The 20,879-nt window shown below is 39.2% G+C and overlaps 1 protein-coding gene and 1 pseudogene across 4 annotated transcripts in view; both read left to right on the top strand.

Moving 5' to 3' along the window:
* Positions 1 to 20,879, top strand: part of LOC147824921 (uncharacterized) — a 269,562-nt gene that overhangs the window by 141,859 nt on the left and 106,824 nt on the right. The window lies entirely within an intron of this gene.
* The window catches only part of LOC147824922 (E3 ubiquitin-protein ligase RNF115 pseudogene), a 93,762-nt pseudogene that overhangs the window by 45,182 nt on the left and 27,701 nt on the right, over positions 1 to 20,879 (top strand). Inside the window, exon 1 of the transcript XR_015441482.1 lies at positions 1 to 20,879. This exon is cut by the window's left edge and continues 45,182 nt beyond it; it is cut by the window's right edge and continues 27,701 nt beyond it. The product of XR_015441482.1 is annotated as an E3 ubiquitin-protein ligase RNF115 pseudogene (transcript).

Raw genomic sequence — 20,879 nt, 5'->3', positions numbered from 1 at the left:
ATGTCTTGTAAAATTCAGCAGTGAAGTCATCTGGGCTTTTCTTTGTTGGTAAATATTTTATTACATTTTCAATTTCCCTCATTGTAATTGGGGTGTTTAGAATTTCTATATCTTCTTCATTTAACTTTGGCAATTCGTATGTATCTAGGAATCTGCCCATTTCTTCTGTGTTTTCCATTTTATTGGAGTAGAGGTTCTTGAAGTAGATATTGATGACCCTCCAGATTTCTGTTGGATCTTTTGTGACTTCACCTTTTTCATTCTTAATTGCATGCATTTGTGCCTTTTCTTTCCTTTTTTTGATAAGGTTGGCTAAAGGTTTATTGATTTTATTTATTCTTTCAATAAACCAACTCTTTGATTCATTGATTTTTTTGGTATTGTTCTCTGAGTCTCCATTGCACTGATTTCTGCCCTAATCTTTATAATTTCCTCTCTTGTATGAGCTTTGGATTCGTTATGCTCTTCTTTTTCTAGGAGCTTGAGGTGCTGCATTAGGTTATTTATCTGAGTTTTCTCTGTTTTCCTAATGTGGGCCTTCACTGCTATGAATTTCCCACATAGAACTGCTCTCATTGTGTCCCATAGATTCCTGTATGTTGTACTGGCATTTTCATTTACTTGTAGAAACTGTTTAATTTCTTCTTTAATTACTTTTGTGACCCATTGGTTGTTCAAGAGGGTGTTATTCAGTTTCCATGTGTTTGTTGGGGTTTTGCAGTTTCTTATGTTATTGATCTCCAATTTTATTGCACTATGGTCTGATAATATACAGGGGGTAACTTCTATTCTCTTACATTTACTTAGATATGTCCTATGAGCTAGCATGTGGTCTATTCTGGAGAATGACTTGTGTGCAGCTGAAAAGAATATGTATTCCGATTTTGTGAGGTGGAACACTCTGTAAACATCTATTAAGTCCATTTGTTCAATAGCTTGGTTCAGTTCTAGAATTTCCTTGTTAACTTTTTGTCTAGATCATCTGTCTATTTGTGATAGTGGGGTATTGAGGTCCCCCACTACAATTGTGTTAGTGTTTATTTGGTTTTTCATGTCTGTTAATATTGAATTGATATTCTCCTGAGGACAAGATGGCATTTTCTATGGGCCACATAAGGTATGATAATCAAGAAAATGCGTTGTTGTGTTCAAGATTTTCTCAGTTTTAATTCCTCCTGGGGTACACCTTGATAGACAAAACTTAGAGGAATGAAAGTTCTTTAGAGTTGTCCATAATTTTGTAAAGGTGCTATGACCAAAAATTTGAGAACTGCTGATTTAAATCTTCTCTCTGCATGTGAGAAAATTCTATATCCTTGCCATTTGTTGTTTGTCTTTGATTTCACCCTGACAGCCAATGCCATTTTCAGTCAAAATTCTTTTCCAGCTATGCTATCTGACGATTCCTTACTCCATCAGTCTTACAGTTTTACTAACAGTTTTGAGACATCTTAGGGCCAAGGAAGGAGTCTTTCCTGCTCATCTCAGTTCAAGGACTATTATTTCCCAAGCTGTATGAGACAGCACTGAGCCTGCTACTGCCCCCGTGGTCTCATCTCTTGCCGCCACTTCTGGGCCTCAGCTTCTTTATGATGGTCACTTCTCAGTTCCTCTAATGACATAAATGTCCCCCACTGCAAGCTCAGCCATTAACATATGGCAATGGGGCAAAATGGGGAAGTCAGAGTCCATTGGATACAGCAAGTACCATTTCCTTTTGGATATATACTGTTAAAGCCTTTTGAACTTCTATGTGAGATTTACTTATTTATTTATTTAATATGGTATTGTGGATCAAATCCAGGACCTTGTACATATTAGGGAAGTGGTCCACCACTGAGTGACACCCCAGGTCTTTTACATACTTTTATTTTGGAATAAGGTTTTGCTGCATTGTCCAGGCTGACTTTGAACTAGTACTAGCAATCCTCCTGCCCCAGCCTCCCGAGGAGCTGGAATTATAGATGTGTGCCACCATGCCCAGCTCTAAGTGAGATTTGATTGTTTCTGGGAATTATATTTTCTCCTCCTGTGCAAAGGACTTTGTTTTTAAATTTATTATGAAATACAGTAAGAAATAGACATATGTATGTTTATTTTAGTAACACCTATTTTGAAAAATGGAATAAATGGTTACAGTTTTGTTAACAATATTATGGCAACTTTGGACATTTTAAAAGGAAGAAATGATTTGAACTCAAATGTAAATTTTAAAATGTATTTTTAAAATGCCCTCTAATCTAGTGTCTTCTCCTCCTCTCCTTCTTCTTTACTTGAGACTGAATTGTGGAATTACACATAGACTTTCATCGTCTCAGGGTTGAATGTGATTTAATGTCAGATTCATGTTTGGATGTTTTTACTTCTGCAACACCCTCAGTGAATTGTCTAAGATTGTTCTTTAATTTTTCAGGGCTGGAGGTTGAACCTCAGGTCTCAGTACACACTCTTCCACTGAGCCCCAACCCAGCTTGTTCTTGAAGTCCTCCAGGGCTGAGCTCATTGCTGCTCCTTGAAAAGTCAATCCTTCATTAGACTGAAGCCTCTTGGTTATGTGAAAGGGGGCCTGCCTTCCAAAAGTTTCCACCTTAAATCCTAATTCTCTTCTGGGAGATAAAATGCTAAGGTTCAACATTTTCTGAACCATTGTGTCATTCCCCAAACAACAAAACTTCTCTTACTGAAACGAGATGCCTTCATCATCCCAGCAGGGAATGTTCTTTTAGACATCTCTATCATTTGGTCTGCATCCTGTGATACCAAGACTAACAATGAAGGTGGAGACCTACTTAATACCTCCCTATGTACCATGCCAAGGACTAGGTATCTTCAGATTCTTCACTGAACACAGTCATTAACAAGTCAGTCTGAAGTATGTCATTCTCTGTTTTTTAAGTAAGACAAGTGGAGCTCCTTGGCTTAGTTAACCTGTGCACATCCTCAGCTGTACTTGAATGTCTATCTCTGGGTGCTATATCCCAAGTTCTTTGTATGCTTCTTCACAGGGATAACCTTCAGGGGGGCTTCTGCAAGTGGAGACAAGTTGTCCAGACCTTGTCTATCAATTTGTATCAGACAAGTCCAGGTGGATCATTACGGCGAGCATTTACCTAGCAGAGAGAGTCAGATTTAGGGCAAAGATCCTAAAAATGCAAAAGCTCCTTTAGTCAGTTTCATGAATAATAATAAATAAAATATAATTCATATTATCTTTAAAAAATATAGAGCACCAATGCTTGTGGAAGGTAATATTGACAGATTTTTTTCCACTTTTCTATAATTTTCTCTGTCATGGATTTTACCTAGATGTCTCCCCAAATTCTCATGTGGTCATATGTATGGCTTTACCTGCTTGGCTGCATCTAGGGCATGTGATACTGGGATTAAGGGTGTGTGGTACTAAATTAGTCCACTGATTGGAATTAGTACAGTTCTGGGTGTAGATAATGGAAACCCCAACCTGGGTGTGGGTGGCACCAATCAATAGGCCTGGATGGAATATAAAGGAAGAGAGCGAAGCCAGGCTTGCTGATGCTGCTTGCTGCTAGCTCTGCTAGCCTTCTGCCTGCCACACCATGAACTGTTTTTCCTCTGTGATGCCCCTCTGCCATGCCACTCTGCCTTGATGCAAGCTGACTATGGATTGAAACCTCTACAAACTGTGAGCTAAAATAAACCTTTCCTATTTGTGGGTGTCAGGTATTTTGTCTCAGCAATGAGAAAAGTAACTAAGCCTTCTTCTATGGACCTTCCATACTCTATAGTAACCAAGGGAAGTACTGAGTTATCTAGGATAAAAAATTAATAGTAACTATGGTAATAAGAAGGAATAAGTTAGGGCCCTAATATTTTTAAAAGTAGAAATTTGTTTGGCTTTTCTTACATACCAGACTGTTGATAGGAGAACACAGAGCAAGGTGCCAATACTTGGTTTGATAGTCCAAATCTAATTGATAGGTCCATTTCATGACTGATGGGGAGTCCCCACTGATAGCTGCTGCTGGAAGAGGTGTCAGGAGACTTTCTCCAGCCATTAGGAATTCCCACATGGAAATGTAATTGTGGGGGACAGGTTCTATTCCCTTGTTTCTGAAGATCTCACAGTCATTTAAATTATAGTTTTCTAAGCAACAGCCAAACAATTTGTAAATACACTGTGAAATTTGGAAGTAGTTATGTACATTTTTTTTAAAAAGACAAATGCTCAGTTTTTCCTTTTCCATAGAGAAGAGATTTTTGTCTGCCATAAATTCCTTTTAATGGCAAGTTTGCTTCATCTTGGATGACAAGAGTCTCCAGAACATGGAACAGAACTTCAGTGGCTTTCGTAGGTAGGGTTGAAGGAAATCTCAGTGAGATTCACACCTGTAAACATATTTCTGATGCTAGGATTTTCATCCTTGGCTTCTGCTCACAATCAACTTTTCTCCTAAGAATTGGCCTTTGCTTTCACTGTGGCAAGTCAGTAAGGGCAGTCTGTTTCTATACTGTGGTGTGTTTTTTTGTACCTGGAAGTACTTTTGCTCCTTGTCCTACATCCAGGCTTAGTGGCCACTTCAGTCTTGCCTGTGTGAACAGGAGTTGGAGAATCATTTATCCAATATTGTGTACCTAACTGGCCTTGGGAAGTGCCAACTTGAGCCACAGTCTTTTCACTCTGAGAATGAGAGAGGAGACCACCCCTCCATATAGAATTGGGCAATGATGGGTTAATTATGTTATTAGGCATCTATGGGTTAACTAGGTAACTATGCTCTTTGTATGAATATACCAAGTATCCATGATAAATTCTGTAATCTGTCACCAAAGGAGCATAAAGGACTAAGAAAGTCCTACCAGAACTCTTTGCTCTACCCCGCTCTGCTACTCTGGTTTGTGTAAATCCTGCTTGCTATATTTCCAGGGAAATTCCAATGGAATTAAGCTTTGTAGATGTAAAAAGTGGTATATAAAGAAGCTCAAACTTTTATTAGGGGCTCTCGAGACTGACAGGAGTCACTAGCTGAGCTGCCGGCCTTAAAAGCTGCTTTTTGCTCCTATCTTTGTGTTAAGGGTGGTCTGTCTGGGGTCCTCACAGTTTCCTGCTTTGAGAACACACTCTCTTTTTCTTTCTGAGGACCCCCCCCCAATAACTCAGAGCTCTGCACTCCTTTACTATATTTGTGTTAGTTTTTTGCATTGATGCTTATTTTCCTAAAGAGTTCAGTTTCCTCAAAGATTTCTGTATTGATCTAGAAAGTTCACATTATGATTTTTTTTTAAGAGGGGGAATTCAGTCTTTTCTCTATACTTCCTTCCCCTAGTCCATTTGTTATATATTTTAGCCACATAATCTATTGTCATTCTCTAAAAATGTCTTCTGGTTTTCCAGGACTTTGTCATACTGGCCCTTCTTCCTGGAATGCTGTGTACCCTAACATCTGCCCTGCAGAATCCCATCTATTTCCTGGACTCTGGCACCAGTCCTGTCTCCTCTAGGAAGAGGCTTTTCCAGATTGCATCAAACTCCCTTCCTTGCCTCATCACTAGACTGAGTCCCCAGAGAGAAGGGATCAATTGTCAACTTTATCTTTACAAGTGCCTGGCAGAGTATTTTGTACATAGTAACATGATAATTATTTTCCTCACTAAAATTGTGTGATGAAATGAGAACACTGAAATATCACTGTTTCCTGATGCTGAAATTTGCTACCTTCACCTTTTATGAACAGCTATTTTTCCTTCATTGGGAAAGGCTTCTCTTTGTCATGATGTAGCAGTGACTGTCCCTGCAGTGTTGGATATGGAGGGGGCCAGCCTGCCTGAGCAGCTTGTCCTTGCTACCAGCAGGCTCTGTTCATGACGGTGCTTTAAAGTTGGACCCCTGGCTTCCCAGTTCTGTGATGAGTATGGAGGCTTCACCTGAGGTCAGTTTGAGAGAAGACTCAGTGTCAGGTGTTGTGGAGAGCCATTTCTGTTAATAAATTGGAGGGCACTACCACACCTGGCCTGTCTCTCATCTCTCACTCCCCATGAAAGCCTCACCTTCAGTTACAGAGGAAGAACCCTCCTGTTGTGCCCATCTTGGATTCTAGTTCCATTTATCCTGGGAGGTTGGGATTCCTGATTGTGGCAGTTAGGGTAGGATTTCAGTTTGACTGGCTTAGGGATCTGTCCTTGGGGATTAGTGGAGCACACTTCCAGGTGCTTCTGGATGGGTCATAGAGATGTGATCTTGGCGTCTATGACTGGTCCCTTGCCCCTTTCTCTCTGGTACTTTTATCTTGCTTTGCTTCTTGGCCACCATGTATGAAGCAGCTTTGTTCAGCCATGATGTCTCTGACTTAGAGCCAGCCAGTGATGGACTAAGACTGTAAGCAAATTAAACCTTTCCTCCTTTAAATTTTGGGTATTGGGTATTATGCCTCTGTGACAAGAAAGGTATCAAATACACTGACTGTCCCATGGGGCCATTTTTTTGGAGTGTGGATTCTGAGGATGCTCTGAAAATCAGGATTTAGAATAAAGGTCTGAAGTGTCTGGGAGTCAGCTGTGTCCTGGTTTTTCTGACAGGTATTCCAGCCAGACAGGGCCTCAGTTCTCATTTATAAAAAAGGGTCTGAGGTTCAATAACCCACAAGTACCTTGTCCTATTGTTGTTTTTTAAATATGGTGACTCCTTGCTTGCCTCTCCTCCAGGAGATGTTTAGAAATATGTAGGCAAGTGGGATACAGCCAAATGAGGCACTTCAAGTACTCCATAACCCTGAGACTCACAGAGGGCCCGAGGGATGAGGGCAGGTAGGGACTCAGTCTAGGCCAGAGTAAATAAAGTCAAGACTTCTAGGTTTTTTACTTTTAGTGAGAAATAGGGCTGTTCTACAGCCAAACTTTAACTCCTTTTATTGTACTAGTGTTACTTGAATTGCTCTGAGATTTTCTAAGACCACAGTGTCCCTGAAGTAATGCAGAATGTCACTGTGTCTTGCAGAATAATTCACTATATCCACAAATGCCAGCATTCCTGTGGTGGTGCGTACACATATTTTAAATTTGCCCTTCATGTCTTTGTGCAAATTAATTTATGCTTGTGTTGGACTACAAAATAGCCTTGCCATAAAGTAATATTTGAAGCACACTGCATTTCAAAAAAGCTGACTTGAAAAATAAAAAAAGCTGGGACAAAATGATCTCTTGAAACTATCTTTCCTACCAACTGAGATCAAGATGAAGAATTTAAAATAAAACATTTTGAGATTAGGTGATTAGAATCTGTATTTCAGAGAATAACAAACTGCTATGGTGTCACAAGCAAAGCTCAGCTAGTTGCATATATCATCCTAAGAACCATGAAATCTCTTCTTTCTGAGGATACTTTGGTTTGAAAAATTGCACAAAGAAAATCCAGTATCAAAAGTGTATAGTAGCAACTCTGGACATCCTAGAATATAATTTGGAAAATTCTTTTAAAGAAAAAAAGAGAAAACTATGAAAATAGAAGTTCTTTATTAGCCTACAGAATTCATATGTAGCATTTGAAAGATCTGAACGAAAATAGAAACTGTGGAAAAATGTTTAGTCTCACGTCATTTAAAGACATATTTGCTATAATTTAATTTGATTCTTTTTTTACTTAGCACTTCCTTCATTTTTCACATGGAAAAAATGAGAGTTTTTACTTCCCTGTTTAAATTCTTAAAAAGTGTTATTTTGAATGTGTGTGGTCCCTCTCTCGCATGCTGTGTCTCCTGAGAAATGCTTAGCAGTGGCCCCCAAGGGCAGCTCTGAGTTCCCAGGGTTGGGGTGGTGTGGGCAGCAGCCACACAGCTCCTGTCCAAGAAGAAGGCACGGGATCTCCAACCTGATGTCAAGCTCCAGCCTGGGAGAATGGGCTTCTCATGCCCAGAGAACTGTGCGAATTGGGTGGATTTATCTTCTCATGGTTCCTTTATAGTGCAGCTCTAGTCAGCTACTAGACTCAGCAGGTCCTTAGCCTAAGCATCTGGGGCTGCTGAGGGCCCTCTTTTCTTTGCAATGTTATTTTTTCTGATATGCTAATCCAGACTGATTCTGATTTAGACTCTAGGATGCATCCTGAGGGGGTCACAGAAATCTAGGATCATTGTCTATGTGAAAGGATTTGGAGAGAGGGCAAGGTAAGCCTGACACAACCTCCTACAGAGAAAAGCAATGAGTGAGGACAAACTCAGAGAGACAGAGAGAGAGAGAGAGAGAGAGAGAGAGAGAGAGAGAGAGAGAGACAGCAAACAGACACCAGCCATGGGAAAATGTTTGTCATTTGTATACAGAACTGCTCAGCCCTCTCCTCTACAGATCCCCTGGCACTAGCAGGAACTAGGACCCTGTGGTGTTCTTTGCAGTCCACTACTCCTGGACTCTTCCTATAGATAGAAGAATGAAGAGAGTTTTCCACCTGCCTTTGGATCATAAGATAGTATATGAAACACTAGAAATCATGAGACATATTTTTGTAAACTCTTACATCTTTCCTAAACTTTACCAATGTTGATTGGAAAACTAACCTCAAATACCATTTCTGACATGTGTCTTGTGTGAGATCTTCAGTCAATCTCTGATAGCAGCCATTTTCACATCTGTAGTGCAGGGTGCTCAAGCTTGAGCACAGATGGCAGCCACCTGGGGGTCTCGCTCAAGCACAGATCAGAGGCTACCCCTCCTTCCAGCTCATCACCCAGCAGGGCTGGGGTAGGCCTGAGAATGTGCATTTCTGTCATCTCCCAGAGATGCTGATGTGCTAGTCTGAGAGCCACACTTGAAACATGACTGCTGGGCATCACAAGAGTAAGTAAAGCAGACATGTTTTACTACCGTTCCTGGCATTGTGTAGTTTACTTAATGGCATTTTAAAGATCACTTGGTTATTCCTCAATCCTTTGCTGGTTTTCATACTTTTGTCTTGTTCTGAAATTAGACTACAGGGCCTCAAAATGGAGAACTTCATTCTGACACCAGGAGACAAACCACTAGAAACTCTGTTTCTAGTTCACAATGCTTGAAGAATGAGCAAAATAACAGGCTCCCTGTTGGAAGATCTACTTCTGCTTTCATCAGATATTTGGACAGGTTTCTTCTTGTGATTGTTGTGTTCAATGGAGACCAATCCAAAAAAACTGTTCAAACATTAATATGAAGAATAATTCCTAGATCTTTTGCTATGTAGCTTAACTGAGATAAGGCATTTACTGTTTAGCTCACTATATTGGAGCCCCAATCTAACAAAATGGTTTTTGCTAATTTTATCTAATTCTTTTGAATAAATGTGGTATTCCCCTATTGGTGACTCACTTCCAGTGGCCCAGAGTTAAGGAAACCAAGTGGACCACAAATGATACTGGCTTGTTCTGAGTCTGAGAGTCTCTTATGTGACCACAGGTGTCTACTCCTCATTAAAAGAACTCAGCTGTCCACAAATGACCCCTCGGAAGATCCTCAAACACTTGAAGGCAAGCCTTATTTATGGTCATCTACAAGAACGCGGTGTGTGTGCGCGTGTGACATTATCCTGTCACTACACATGTTGACCATACACAAATACACAAATGACCGGGTGGTTATGGTAAAATGTTAGTTAAATCTCTTTTAACAAATGACGGGCTGGGGATTTAGTTCAGTGGTGCTGCGCCTGCCTGGCAGGTGAAAGGTCCTGAGTTCAATCCCCGGTACCATAAAAACAAACAAACAAGCAAACAAACAAAAAACAAATGAGAAAAGGCAGTATAAAGTTTAAATACCATTCCTTCTCACACTTTGCTTTGCATTAGAATACCTTGGAAAGCTTTTAAAAAAATCTCTCATACTTCAAGAGCAAGACAAAGATGTCCACGGTCACCATTACTATTCAATATAGCACTCAAAACTTTAGCCAGAATAATTAGGCAAGAGAAAAAATAAAAGGGATATGTATAGGAAAGGAAAAAGTTAAACTAGTTTTATTCATAGACATCATGATTCTTTACATAGAAGAGCCAAAAAATTTCACCAAAAGACTCCTAGAAGGGCTGGGGATTTAGCTAAGTGGTTCTGCCACCTGCCTTGCAAGTGCAAGGTCCTGAGTTCAATCCCTGGTACCAAAAAAGAAAGACTTCTAGAACTAATAAACAGTTCATCAAGGTTGCAGGATTAAAAACCCCCCACAAAAAATCAATAGCATTCTTGGACACCAATAATGAACCTACCATGAAAGAAATTAGGAAAACAATATTATTTGCCATAGGTTCAAGAAAAGTTAAGTATTTAGAAATTAACCTAACAAAGGAAGTGGAAGACCTCTATAATATAAAATATAGTACTCTGTCTTGGTTAATTTTTTTGGAGCTGAGACACAATACCCAACACCCACAAGTTAAAGTAGGAAAGGTTTATTTCAGCTTACATTTTGTAGGGGTTTCAATCCACAGTTGTCTGATTCCAGGGCGGGGCAGCATGGCAGAGGGGCATGGCAGAGGAGAAACTGTCCATGGTGTGGCAGGCAGGAAGCAGCAAGCAACAGCAGCCTGAGTTCCCTCTCTTCTTTTATATTCCATCCAGGCTATAAACCTATTGTTTGGTGCTACCCACCCCCCAGGGTGGGCCTTCTCATTATCCACACCCAGAACAATGCTAAACCAATCAGTGGACCATGCACTCTTTTTTTGTTTTTTGTTTTTTTTGGTACCAGGGACACACACTCTTAATCTTTTTTAAAAATTTAATTTAATTTTATCCCATTCCCCACTCCCCTCAAGGCCCCTCCCCTCTCTATGTACAAAAGCTTTGTTTTCATTTTCCCTTCTATTTTCATGTCCCTTCCTTCCTTTCTCTCTCCCTCCTCCCTTTTTTCCCTTTCTATTTGAACATTTTCTTCTCATTTCCCATTATCTATTATACATTTTAGTCCTTATTTCCACTTTTGGTTTCTCACACCAGAGAAACTATTTGGTATTTACACATGTGTGTCCTATTTATTTCACTTAAGAGTATCGCCTCAATGTGCATCTATTTAGTTATGTATGTCTGATTTATTTCATTTAAGAGTATGGTCTCAATGTCCATCCATTTAGCTATAAATGTCTGAAGTTCATCCTTTACAGCAAAGTAGTACTCCATTGCATATAAAAACCACATCTTTATCTACTCATCAGTTGATAGGCATTTAAGCTGTTTCCAAGGTTTAGCTATTACAAACTGTGGTGCTATAAACATGGATTTGCACATATCACTGTGGTATGATGCTTTTCAGTCTTTTGGAAAGATACCAAGAAAGAAAATAGCTGGGTCAGATGCAACCTCTAGTTTTAGTTTTTTGAGGAATCGCCACACTGATTTTCATAGTGGCTGCACCAGTTTACACTTCCACCAATATTGGAGAAAAGTTCCCTTTTCTCTGCAGCCCCACCAGCATTTGTTATTGGTTGATGTCTTGATAGCAGCCATTCTTTCTGGAGTGAGATGGAATCTCAGTGTTGTTTTAATTTGCATTTCATGAATTACCAGTGATGTTGAACATGTTTCCATATTTGTTTGCCATTTCTAATTCTTCATCTGGGAAGTGTCTTTTCATTTCAGATGCCCATTTTTGGATTGAGTTTTTAAATTTAGGAGGTCTGATTTTTTTGACTTCTTTATATATTCTAGGTAATAATCCTTTATCTGATGAATAGCTGGTAAAATATTTTTTTCTCACACTGTGGGTTGTCTCTTCACTCTGTGGGTGGTTTGTTTTGCTGTGCAAAACCTTTTTAATAAGATGGGGTCCCAGTTATTGATTCTTTGTCATATTTCCCATGTGGTCTGGGTTTTGTTCATGAAGTCTTTGCCTACTCCTATTCTATTTGTTGTACCTATTCTCACTCCCAGAAGATTTAGTGTTTCCATTTTAATGGATTTTTGATCCATTTCGATTTTATGTTAGTGCATGGTGAAAGATATGGGTCTAGTTTTAATCTTTGGCATGTGGAAAGCCAGTTCTTCCAGCACCATTTATTAAAGAGGTTATCTTTCTTCCAGTGAAGTTGTTTGGCTCCTTCATCAAAGATTATGTGGCTGAGTATGTCTGGAGTTGTTTCTGCATCTTCTAGTCTGTTCCATTGATGTTCAGGTCTGTTCTTTTGCCAGTGCCATGCTGTTTTTTTATCATAGTAGTTTTGTAGTATAATTTAAAGTCAAGGATTGTGATACTCCTTGCCTTGCCTTTGTTGCCCAGAATTGCCTTTGCTATTCTAGATCTTTTCTGGTTCCAAATGAATTTTAGGATACTTTTCTCTAATTCTGTGAGACATGCTGTTGGACTTTTGATTGGGATTGCATTAAATCTGTATAACAGTTTTTGAAGTATGTCCATTTTCACTATATTGGTTTATACCCAAGAGCAAGGGACATCTTTCCATTTTCTGATATTCTCTTCAATCTCCTTTTTCAGAGTACTGTAGTTTTCAATGTAGAGGTCTTTTACTTCTTTCTTTAGATTGATTCTTAGGCATTTCATTTTTTGGGATGCTATTGTGAAAAGGATTGTTTCTCTCATTTCTCTCTCAGTGAGTTTGTTATTCGTGTACAGGAAGGGTATTGATTTTTGAGTGTTGATTTTGTATTCTGCTATGACACTGAATTTGGTTATCAAATCTAGAAGTCTTTTGGTGGAGTTTTTGGGTCCTCTATATGGAGTATCATGTCCTCCACCAATAATGATAATTTAACTTCTTTCTTTCCTCTCCTTATTCCTTTTATTTCTTTCTCTTGTCTAATTGCTCTGGCTAGTTTTTCCAGAACTATATTGAGCAAAAGTGACGACAGTGACCATCCTTATCTTGTTCCTGATTGTAGAGTGAAAGATTTTAGTTTTTTTCCATTTAGTATGATGTTGGTTGTTGGTTGGTTGTAGATGGCTTTTATCAGATTGAGATATAGAGCATCTATAACAATTTTCTGTAGGTTTTAAAAAAATCATGAATGGGAGTTGGACCTTGTCAAATGCTTTTTCTGCATCTATTGAGAGGATCATATACTTTTTGTCCTTGGCTCTATTAATATAGTATATTACATTTATTGACTTGTGAATGTTGAACCATCCCTGTATTCCTGGGATGAATCCAACTTGGTCATGGTGCATAACCTTCTTGATGATTTGCTGCATTCTGTTTGCCAGTATCTTATTGAGGATTTTTGCGTCTATGTTCATTAAGGAGACTGCCCTGTAATTCTCCTTTTTGGTTGGCTCCTTCTCTGGTTTTGGAATCAGGGTAATGCTTACTCCTAGGAATAAATTTGGGAGTACTGCTTCCCTTTCAATTTCATTAAAGAGTTTGAGAAGTAGTGGTATTAGGTCTTCTCTAAATTTCTTGTAAAATTCAGCAATAAATCCATCAGGGCCTGGGATTCTCTTTGTTGATAGGTTTTTAACTACACCTTCAATTTCATTGGCTGATATTGGTTTATTTAGAATTTTTATATCTTCTTGATTTAGTTTTGGTAATTCATATGTATCTCAGCATTTGTCCATTTCTTCCGTATTTTCCATCTTACAGGTTCTCAAAGTAGGTATTGATGATCTGAGTTTCTGCAGAGTCTGTTGTGATTTTACCCTTTTTATTTCTAATTGCACGGATTTGAGTCGTTCCTTTTTTTGATAAAGTTGGGTAAGGGTTTATCAATTGTATTTAATCTTTCAAAGAACCAACCCTTTGATTCATTGATTCTTTATATTGTTTTTTAGTCTCCATTGCATTAATTTCTGCTCTGATTATTATAATTTCCTCCCTTGTATGAGCTTTGGGCTTGACTTGTTTTCTTTTTCTAGAAGCTAGAGGTTCAACATTAGGTTGTTTATTTGAGGCTGCTCTGTTTTCCTGATATCAACATTCACTGCTATAAATTTCCCTCATAGGACTGCTTTCATTGCATCCCATAAGTTCTGGTATGTTGTATTGTGATTATCATGTAACTGTAGAAACTGTCTGATTTCTTCTTTAATTTCATCTGTGACCCATTGGTTGTTCAAGAGGGTGTTATTTAATTTCCATGCATTTATGAAGTTCTTGTGGTTTCTTTTGCCATTGATTTCCAATTTCATTGCCCTATGGTCTGATAATATGCATGGGATAATTTCAATTCCTTTGCATTTACTTAAGCATGTTCTAGGACCTAGTATGTGGTCTACTTTGGAGAATGTTCAGTGTGCAGCTGAGAAGAATGTGTATTCTGATGTTGTGGGGTGGAACACTGTAGACATCTACTAAGTCTGTTTGTTCAAAAGTTTGGTTCAGCTCTAATATTTCATTGTTGACTTTTTTGTCTAGTTGATCTGTCTCTTTGTGACAGTGGGGTACTGAGGTCCCCCATTACAATTATATTAGTGTTTGATTTTTCATGTCCATTAATATTTGTTTTATATATTTGGGTACACTGCTATTTGGTGCATATATATTTATGATTATTATCTTTTCCTCTTTGGTTGCTCCCTTTACAAGGATGTAGTGACCTTCTTTGTCTCTCTCAATCACTCTTGGCTTGAAATCTACTCTGTCTCCAAATAGAATGGCTACTTCCTCTTTTTTCCGGGTTCCTGTCTCATAGAATATTGTTTTCCATCCCTTGACTTTCAGTCTATGAATTTGTTTTTGAATTAAATGTGCTTCTTGTATGCAGCATATTGTTTCTTAGTTCTTGTTTCTTGATCCATTCTGCTAGTCTGTTTCTTTTGACTGGTGAATTGAGACCATTAACACTGATGGTTATAACTGATATGTATTGTCTTATCTCTGTCATGTTATTTTCCTGTTGTTAGCTTCCTTTACACACCCTTAATCCTAGTATCACACATCATAAAACCAGCCAGTTCTGAAAAGCCCCACCTATGAGCACATGAGGCCTTTGTGGGGGGGCATCTAGCTACAAGCCATAACGTACTCTGAAAAAGGAGATTGAAGAGGACATCAGAAAAATGAAAAGATATCCCCTGTTCCTGGAAGGCAGAACCAATATTGTCAAATTGGCCATACTACCAAAACTGATATATAGATTTAATGCAATTCCAATCAAAATACCAACAGCATTTCTCCTAGAACTAGAAAAAAAATTCTAAAATTCATATGGAACAAGAAGAGACCTAGAATAGCAAAAGCATGCTGGGAAACAAGAGTAAAGCAGGAGGGATCATAGCCCTAGATTTCAAATTATACTTCACAGCTGTCATGATATAAACAGCATGGTACTGTCACCAACACAGACTTGTATATCAACGGAACAGAACAGAGGATGCAGAAACAACCTCAAACACATTCACCTGATCTTTGTTTGATAAAGGGGCCAAAGAAACATACACTGGAGGAAAGACAGCCTCTTTAAAAAATGGCACTAGGAAAGCTGGCTATGCACATGCAACTGATTGAATATAGACCCATATCTTTCACCTTGTACTAAATTAAAATCAAAATGGATTAAAGATCTAAGTATTAAAACAGAAAGACTTAACCTGCTGGAAGATAAAATCGGTAAAACTCTTGAAGTCATGGACATAAGCAAGGATTTTCTGAACAGAGACTCAAGTGCATAAGAAATAACATGAAGAATCAACAAATGGTAGTGGTTCCACCACCTGCCTAGCAAGCACAAGGTCCTGAGTGTGATCCCTAGTACAAAAAAAAAAAAAAAAGAATCAACAAATGAGATTATATCAAGTTAAAAGTTTGCACAGCAAAAGAAACAACAACAGAGTGAAGAGACAGCCTACAGAATGGGGAAAACTTGCCAGCTACATCTCAGAGAAGTAATATTTAGAATATATAAAGAACTGAAAAAAATTAGACCCCCAAAATAAAAGACCCAAACAAAAAATGAGCAACTGAAAAGTATTGACACTTCTCAGAAGAAGTACAAATGGCCAATAAATACTTTCAAAAATGTCCAGTATCTTTGGCCATTAGAGAAATGCAAATTAAAACAACACTGAGATTCCATCTTGCTCTAGAAAGAATGGCTGCCACTGGGAACTCAAAAAACAAGAAATGATGGTGAGGGTTTGCTGCCTGCTTCGCAAGCACAAGGACCCGAGTTTGATGCCCTGTACCAACCCCCCCCCCAAAAAAAACCAAGAAATGATGGCGAGGTTGTGGGGAAAAAATGAACACTTACACATTTTTGGTTGGAATATAAACTATGGAAATCAGTATGGAGATTCCTCAAAAAAATTAAAACCAGAAATTCCATTTGACCCAGATATTCTGCTTCTATATATCTTCCCAAAAGGGTTAAAGACATCATATTATAGTGATACATACATGCATAACCATGTTTATAGCAGCACAATTCATAATAGCTAAATCTTGGAGGTGGCTTATATGTCCATCAACAGATAAATAGACAAAGAAAATATATTTATATACAATGCAATACTATTCTGCAATAAAGAAGGATAAACTTGAATAATTTTTAGGAAGATGCCTTGAGACCATAGTGTCAAGTGAAATAAATCAGACACACAGCTTTATTATCTCATGGTTTCTCTTATATAAAAAATACAAAGCATAAATAATTTAAAAAGCAAAAGATAGATAAAAGATAATAGGAAACAAGGAGATACATCTTTTTTGTTTGTTTTGTTTTGTTTTTTTTGGTACCGGGGGTTGAACTGGGGACCTTGTGCTTGTGAGACAGGCGGTGGAACCACTGAGCTAAATCCCTGGCCCAAGGAGATACATTTTTTACAAATGGGAAGAGGACCAAGAGGTGGAGGGAGGAATAAGGAGGGGAAGGGGAGGGGATAAAAAAGAATTAAGGCATTATCTATCTTCATGATGAATGTGGTCATTATGAACTGCAAAAATGTACTAATAAAAATTTAAAAAATTAAAAAAATCTCCATACTAGATATGACTAAAATATGTTATATGCACATATAAAAGTGCCACAATGAAACCCAATATTTTGTAAAATTAATATGCACTAGTAAAAAATCTCCCACACCCAGGTTTCATCTTATATCAATGAAATGAGAATTTCTAGAGACAGGATCCAGACATCAGCAATTTATTTTATTTTATTTTTTGTGGTGCTGGACATTGAACCCAGAGCCTCATGCCTCCCAGGCAAATGCTCTACCACTGAGCTATATCCCCAGTCATTGACATCAGCATTAAAAAAAAAACAACTCTCCAAAGAATTCCAACATGCAGCCAAGTTGAGTACCAGTGACTTGATGAGTTTCTGTTTAAACCGATCTGTCAGTTTCGTACCTGGATCCTTTCCCACTGCAACCACAGGCACTAGGCAAGCTTGGAAGCAGCAAGTACATGCTCTGCCTGGGTAGGAGGCTGACTTTCGGTTTCCTTCCTCTGAAGAGTGCCATCTCAGGAGCACAACTTCCCTGACTCACACCGCTTTTTCCCCATAAGGTGAGAACGCTGGAGCGAGTGACTCTGTTGCAATCTTGTGGTTGACTGAATGTGGCCAACATTCTTTGCAGCTTCTCCTGTCAAGACAGAATCCACTTCCCCAGTCGTTGATGCTGGCTAGTCTTATGATTTGAGTGTATCAAAAGGGATCTTGTGCAGTTCTGGAGCCCAGGCCTCCAATGGGTACACAGCTTCTATTTTTACTGTCTGTCAGATGCAATCCTAAGATGGCCATGTGAGAAAGCCAGTCTAGACTCCTGGGGGGTGAGCAGCCACGTGCAGGACAGACAGGATGATCCAGCCTTCAGTCCTCTGTGTAAGGCTATCTTGGCCTTTCTTCCTCGGCAGGTCTGCTGAGCACTGCCATCTGAGCCTACGTGAAACCAGCAGATTTGTCCAGCCAACCCATAGAATCAGGGCAAAGCAGAAACTGATGTTGTTTTTACAGATTGAGATTTTGAGTGGTTATTATTCAGCCATAGATACCTGACAAATAAGTGACTTCTGGAAATCACCAACATGAGGTTAATGCATGTGCCACGACAGTAGCATTGCAGAGCATTGGGAACGTCAGTGTGAAAAGGTACTGATCTCATCTGGCTGAGTGCAAGCCATCCAGCTTTATTTTAAAGCACTTCGGTGAGCCATTGATGCATAGTATTTATCATATAGTGCACCTGATGCATTTTTAAGGATACATTTTTCATTTTTCAAGATAACAAATTTTCAAATAGATGAGATAGGAAATAAAGTCCAATCATAGGGGATCCTAAAAACTAATCAAATTACATATAAAGTGATTTCAGAATGTAAAATGGAAGGGTGGAGTATTTAAAACTTTGAGTAGGACTTTTACAAATTTCAGAAAAGAATAACTTTCTTTGGGGTGCTCACAGAGTTGAACTGGGATACTTCTGGAAATTTAGTTTTGATATTATTTGTGCTCAGTCAGTAAATATTTGTGTTTGAGTCCCCACAATGTGCAAGGTATTTTATTGAGTCTTAAAGGAGATGGAACAACATAGATCCCAAACTGAAGGAGCACATGTAGTGTCCCTATCCAGTAATTTCAGTTTTCCAAGTTGGTGGTTGTTGTCATCATGCACATCTCAATCTTAGTGATGTGAATTCAGCTTCTGAAATGTTCAGTGGTTCTTTAGTGTGAAGGAGGGGAGCTGGCATTACTATGGGGATCTCTAAAATGAAGCAGCTTCATGCAAGGCAGACTGTCACCTGGAGGGCCTATGACACCACTGAGAATGGATTGGGAGGGTGGGACTCTTCAGTCCACAGTGTAGAAAAGGGGCTTCCACAGGACACCAGTACCATGGGATTCACCACTTAGAGCTGATTCATTGAGGAGACTTTACCTCTTGACAACCCACTTCGTTTTTTTTTCTTTTATCAGTTTCTTATATTACAAGCACACACACACAAACACAGTTTGTAAGGACTGCAAAATACTACAAAGTGGAGTCTAGAAGTGATCAAACTGTTGGCAAGTTTGGTTTCTTCCAAGACCTCTTTCCTTGGCTTGCAGTGGCTGCCTTCTCACTGTGTCTGCACTGTGTGCATACATTCCTAGTGTGTCTCTGTGTCCACATTTCCTCTTATAAAGGCAACAGCCCGACTGGATTAGAGCCCACTCTAAAGGCCTCAATTTAACTTAATCACTTCTTTAAAGACACTGCCTGCAAATACAGTCATATTCTGAAGAACTGGGAATTAAGGCTTCAACACATGAATTTTGAGGAGGATGCAACTGAGCTCATGGTACATAGGCATGTACACATACATACATAAGCAGACATGGCCTGCACTTATTTCTCTGACAGGGAGTTATTATCAGTCTCCACCCTTTGGGCCACCTTATGTTTTAACAGATAAAAGGAAGAGAAAAGCAGGTGGTTTTAAAGCAGTACCCGTCAGGCTGAATCTCTAAAGGCAGAGGCCAGAAAGAGAGCTGAAAGTCTGGAGGGCGCAGGGTGGCAGCATAAACTCAAAGCCTCTACTCAAAGTGCTGGCCCAGCCTGGTTCTGTTCAAAGGGGAATCAGGCCGTGCATTCCTGAGCAAATCAACTAGGACAAAACCCCCACTGTCTTGAGTAGATTGCTCAAGTTCCTATTCAGAAATAATTGTTAAAGGGGAAATTACAGTGTTTTGGTGGTCTTTTTCTTCCTTCTCATTTTTTAAACTCTCTTTAATGTGATAGGCAGAGAGGAGTTTTACTTCCTTAAATAAAAGTCATGTTAGTTCCTGTTTTTTATAATAGGAAGCATTTCAAATAAAAGCCAGGTTATCAGATGGACATAAGAAACAAAAAACCCCACTTCTTAACTGAAGGGGAATTCTGCAGATAACTAGAAAATCTGAAGGTAGGAGTTAAGGATGTTTGCAGGAATCCATCAACATGTAATAATTCCCCAACTCAACAAATAATGTTTTACAGGCTACTTAGAACTTGGGCCTGAAGCATCTTTTCTCATGTGATTTCACCTTTGGGTTTTGCTCAGCTTCCAGTGTGGTGGCCTCAGAGGCCAGTCAGAGGGGACTCTGCACTACCCAAGAGGGACAGGAGCCATCACAGCAGGCAGTGAAACCCTCCTCCTAGTGCTGGGAGAGAGAACTGGGTTTTAAAAAGGAAATATGAGAAGCCTACCCAGGAACAAACACCGAGACAATGTTGATGTCATCTTCCTAAAATTTGAGTTGTCAACAAAAATGGCCTGGTGAAAACATCAAATCCTGTAGTTTGTGATTCTCACAAGCAGAAGTAAACATGAGGAGATGGAGGGAGTGCTGCCCATGTATGTTCCCACGAGAGTCTCAGGTGGAACTGGGCATGTCTCCAACCTCAGCAGTCTGGGAGGCTGAGGCAGGAAGATTGTAAGTTTGAGCCCAGCCTGGGGAATTTAGCAACTTGACAAGACTCTGTCTCAAAATATAAATAAATATACACTCAAATAAAAGGGCTGCGATGTAGCTCAGTGCAAAGGCCCTAGGTTCAATGCACACTACCTCTACTCAAAAAAAAAAAAAGGCTCAAATGGGACAATTTCCTGCAGTTTTCAGTCCTGAAGGTAATTCACCTCCCCACACATTTTTGTTTATTTTGTTTTAGTTGTGAAGAGCTGAAAAGCATTACAGAGGGAAAAGTCAAAGAGCTTCTTCCAGTAGTGGTTCCGGATATCAAGATGTATACATTTTACTCAAAGCTCAAAGTTAAATGAGTGAAGTATATAAATATTTCCAGTACTGTTTTTTTTCAATAGGGAAACCACCTTCCCCCCCCCAAAAGGGGGGACACTCTATCACACAGAAGACTGAGTCTTTTCTGTGGCAATGAAGGTGCAGTTTGGCCCGAGTGAGATTTTCAAGGAGTGAGAAGTCTTCAAACACTGCAGAGGGCTGGGGATTTAGCTCAGTGGTTCTGCTGCCTGCCTCACAAGCACAAGGACCAGAGTTTGATCCCCGGTACCAAAATAACCCCA

Source organism: Heterocephalus glaber, unplaced genomic scaffold, assembly GCF_053883595.1.
Source record: "Heterocephalus glaber isolate CG9 unplaced genomic scaffold, H.glaber_assembly_v1.0 deba00001523, whole genome shotgun sequence".
Taxonomy (NCBI): Eukaryota; Metazoa; Chordata; class Mammalia; order Rodentia; family Bathyergidae; genus Heterocephalus; species Heterocephalus glaber.
Note: the sequence above shows the minus strand (reverse complement) of the source record. Positions and strands in the feature narration are given on the sequence as shown.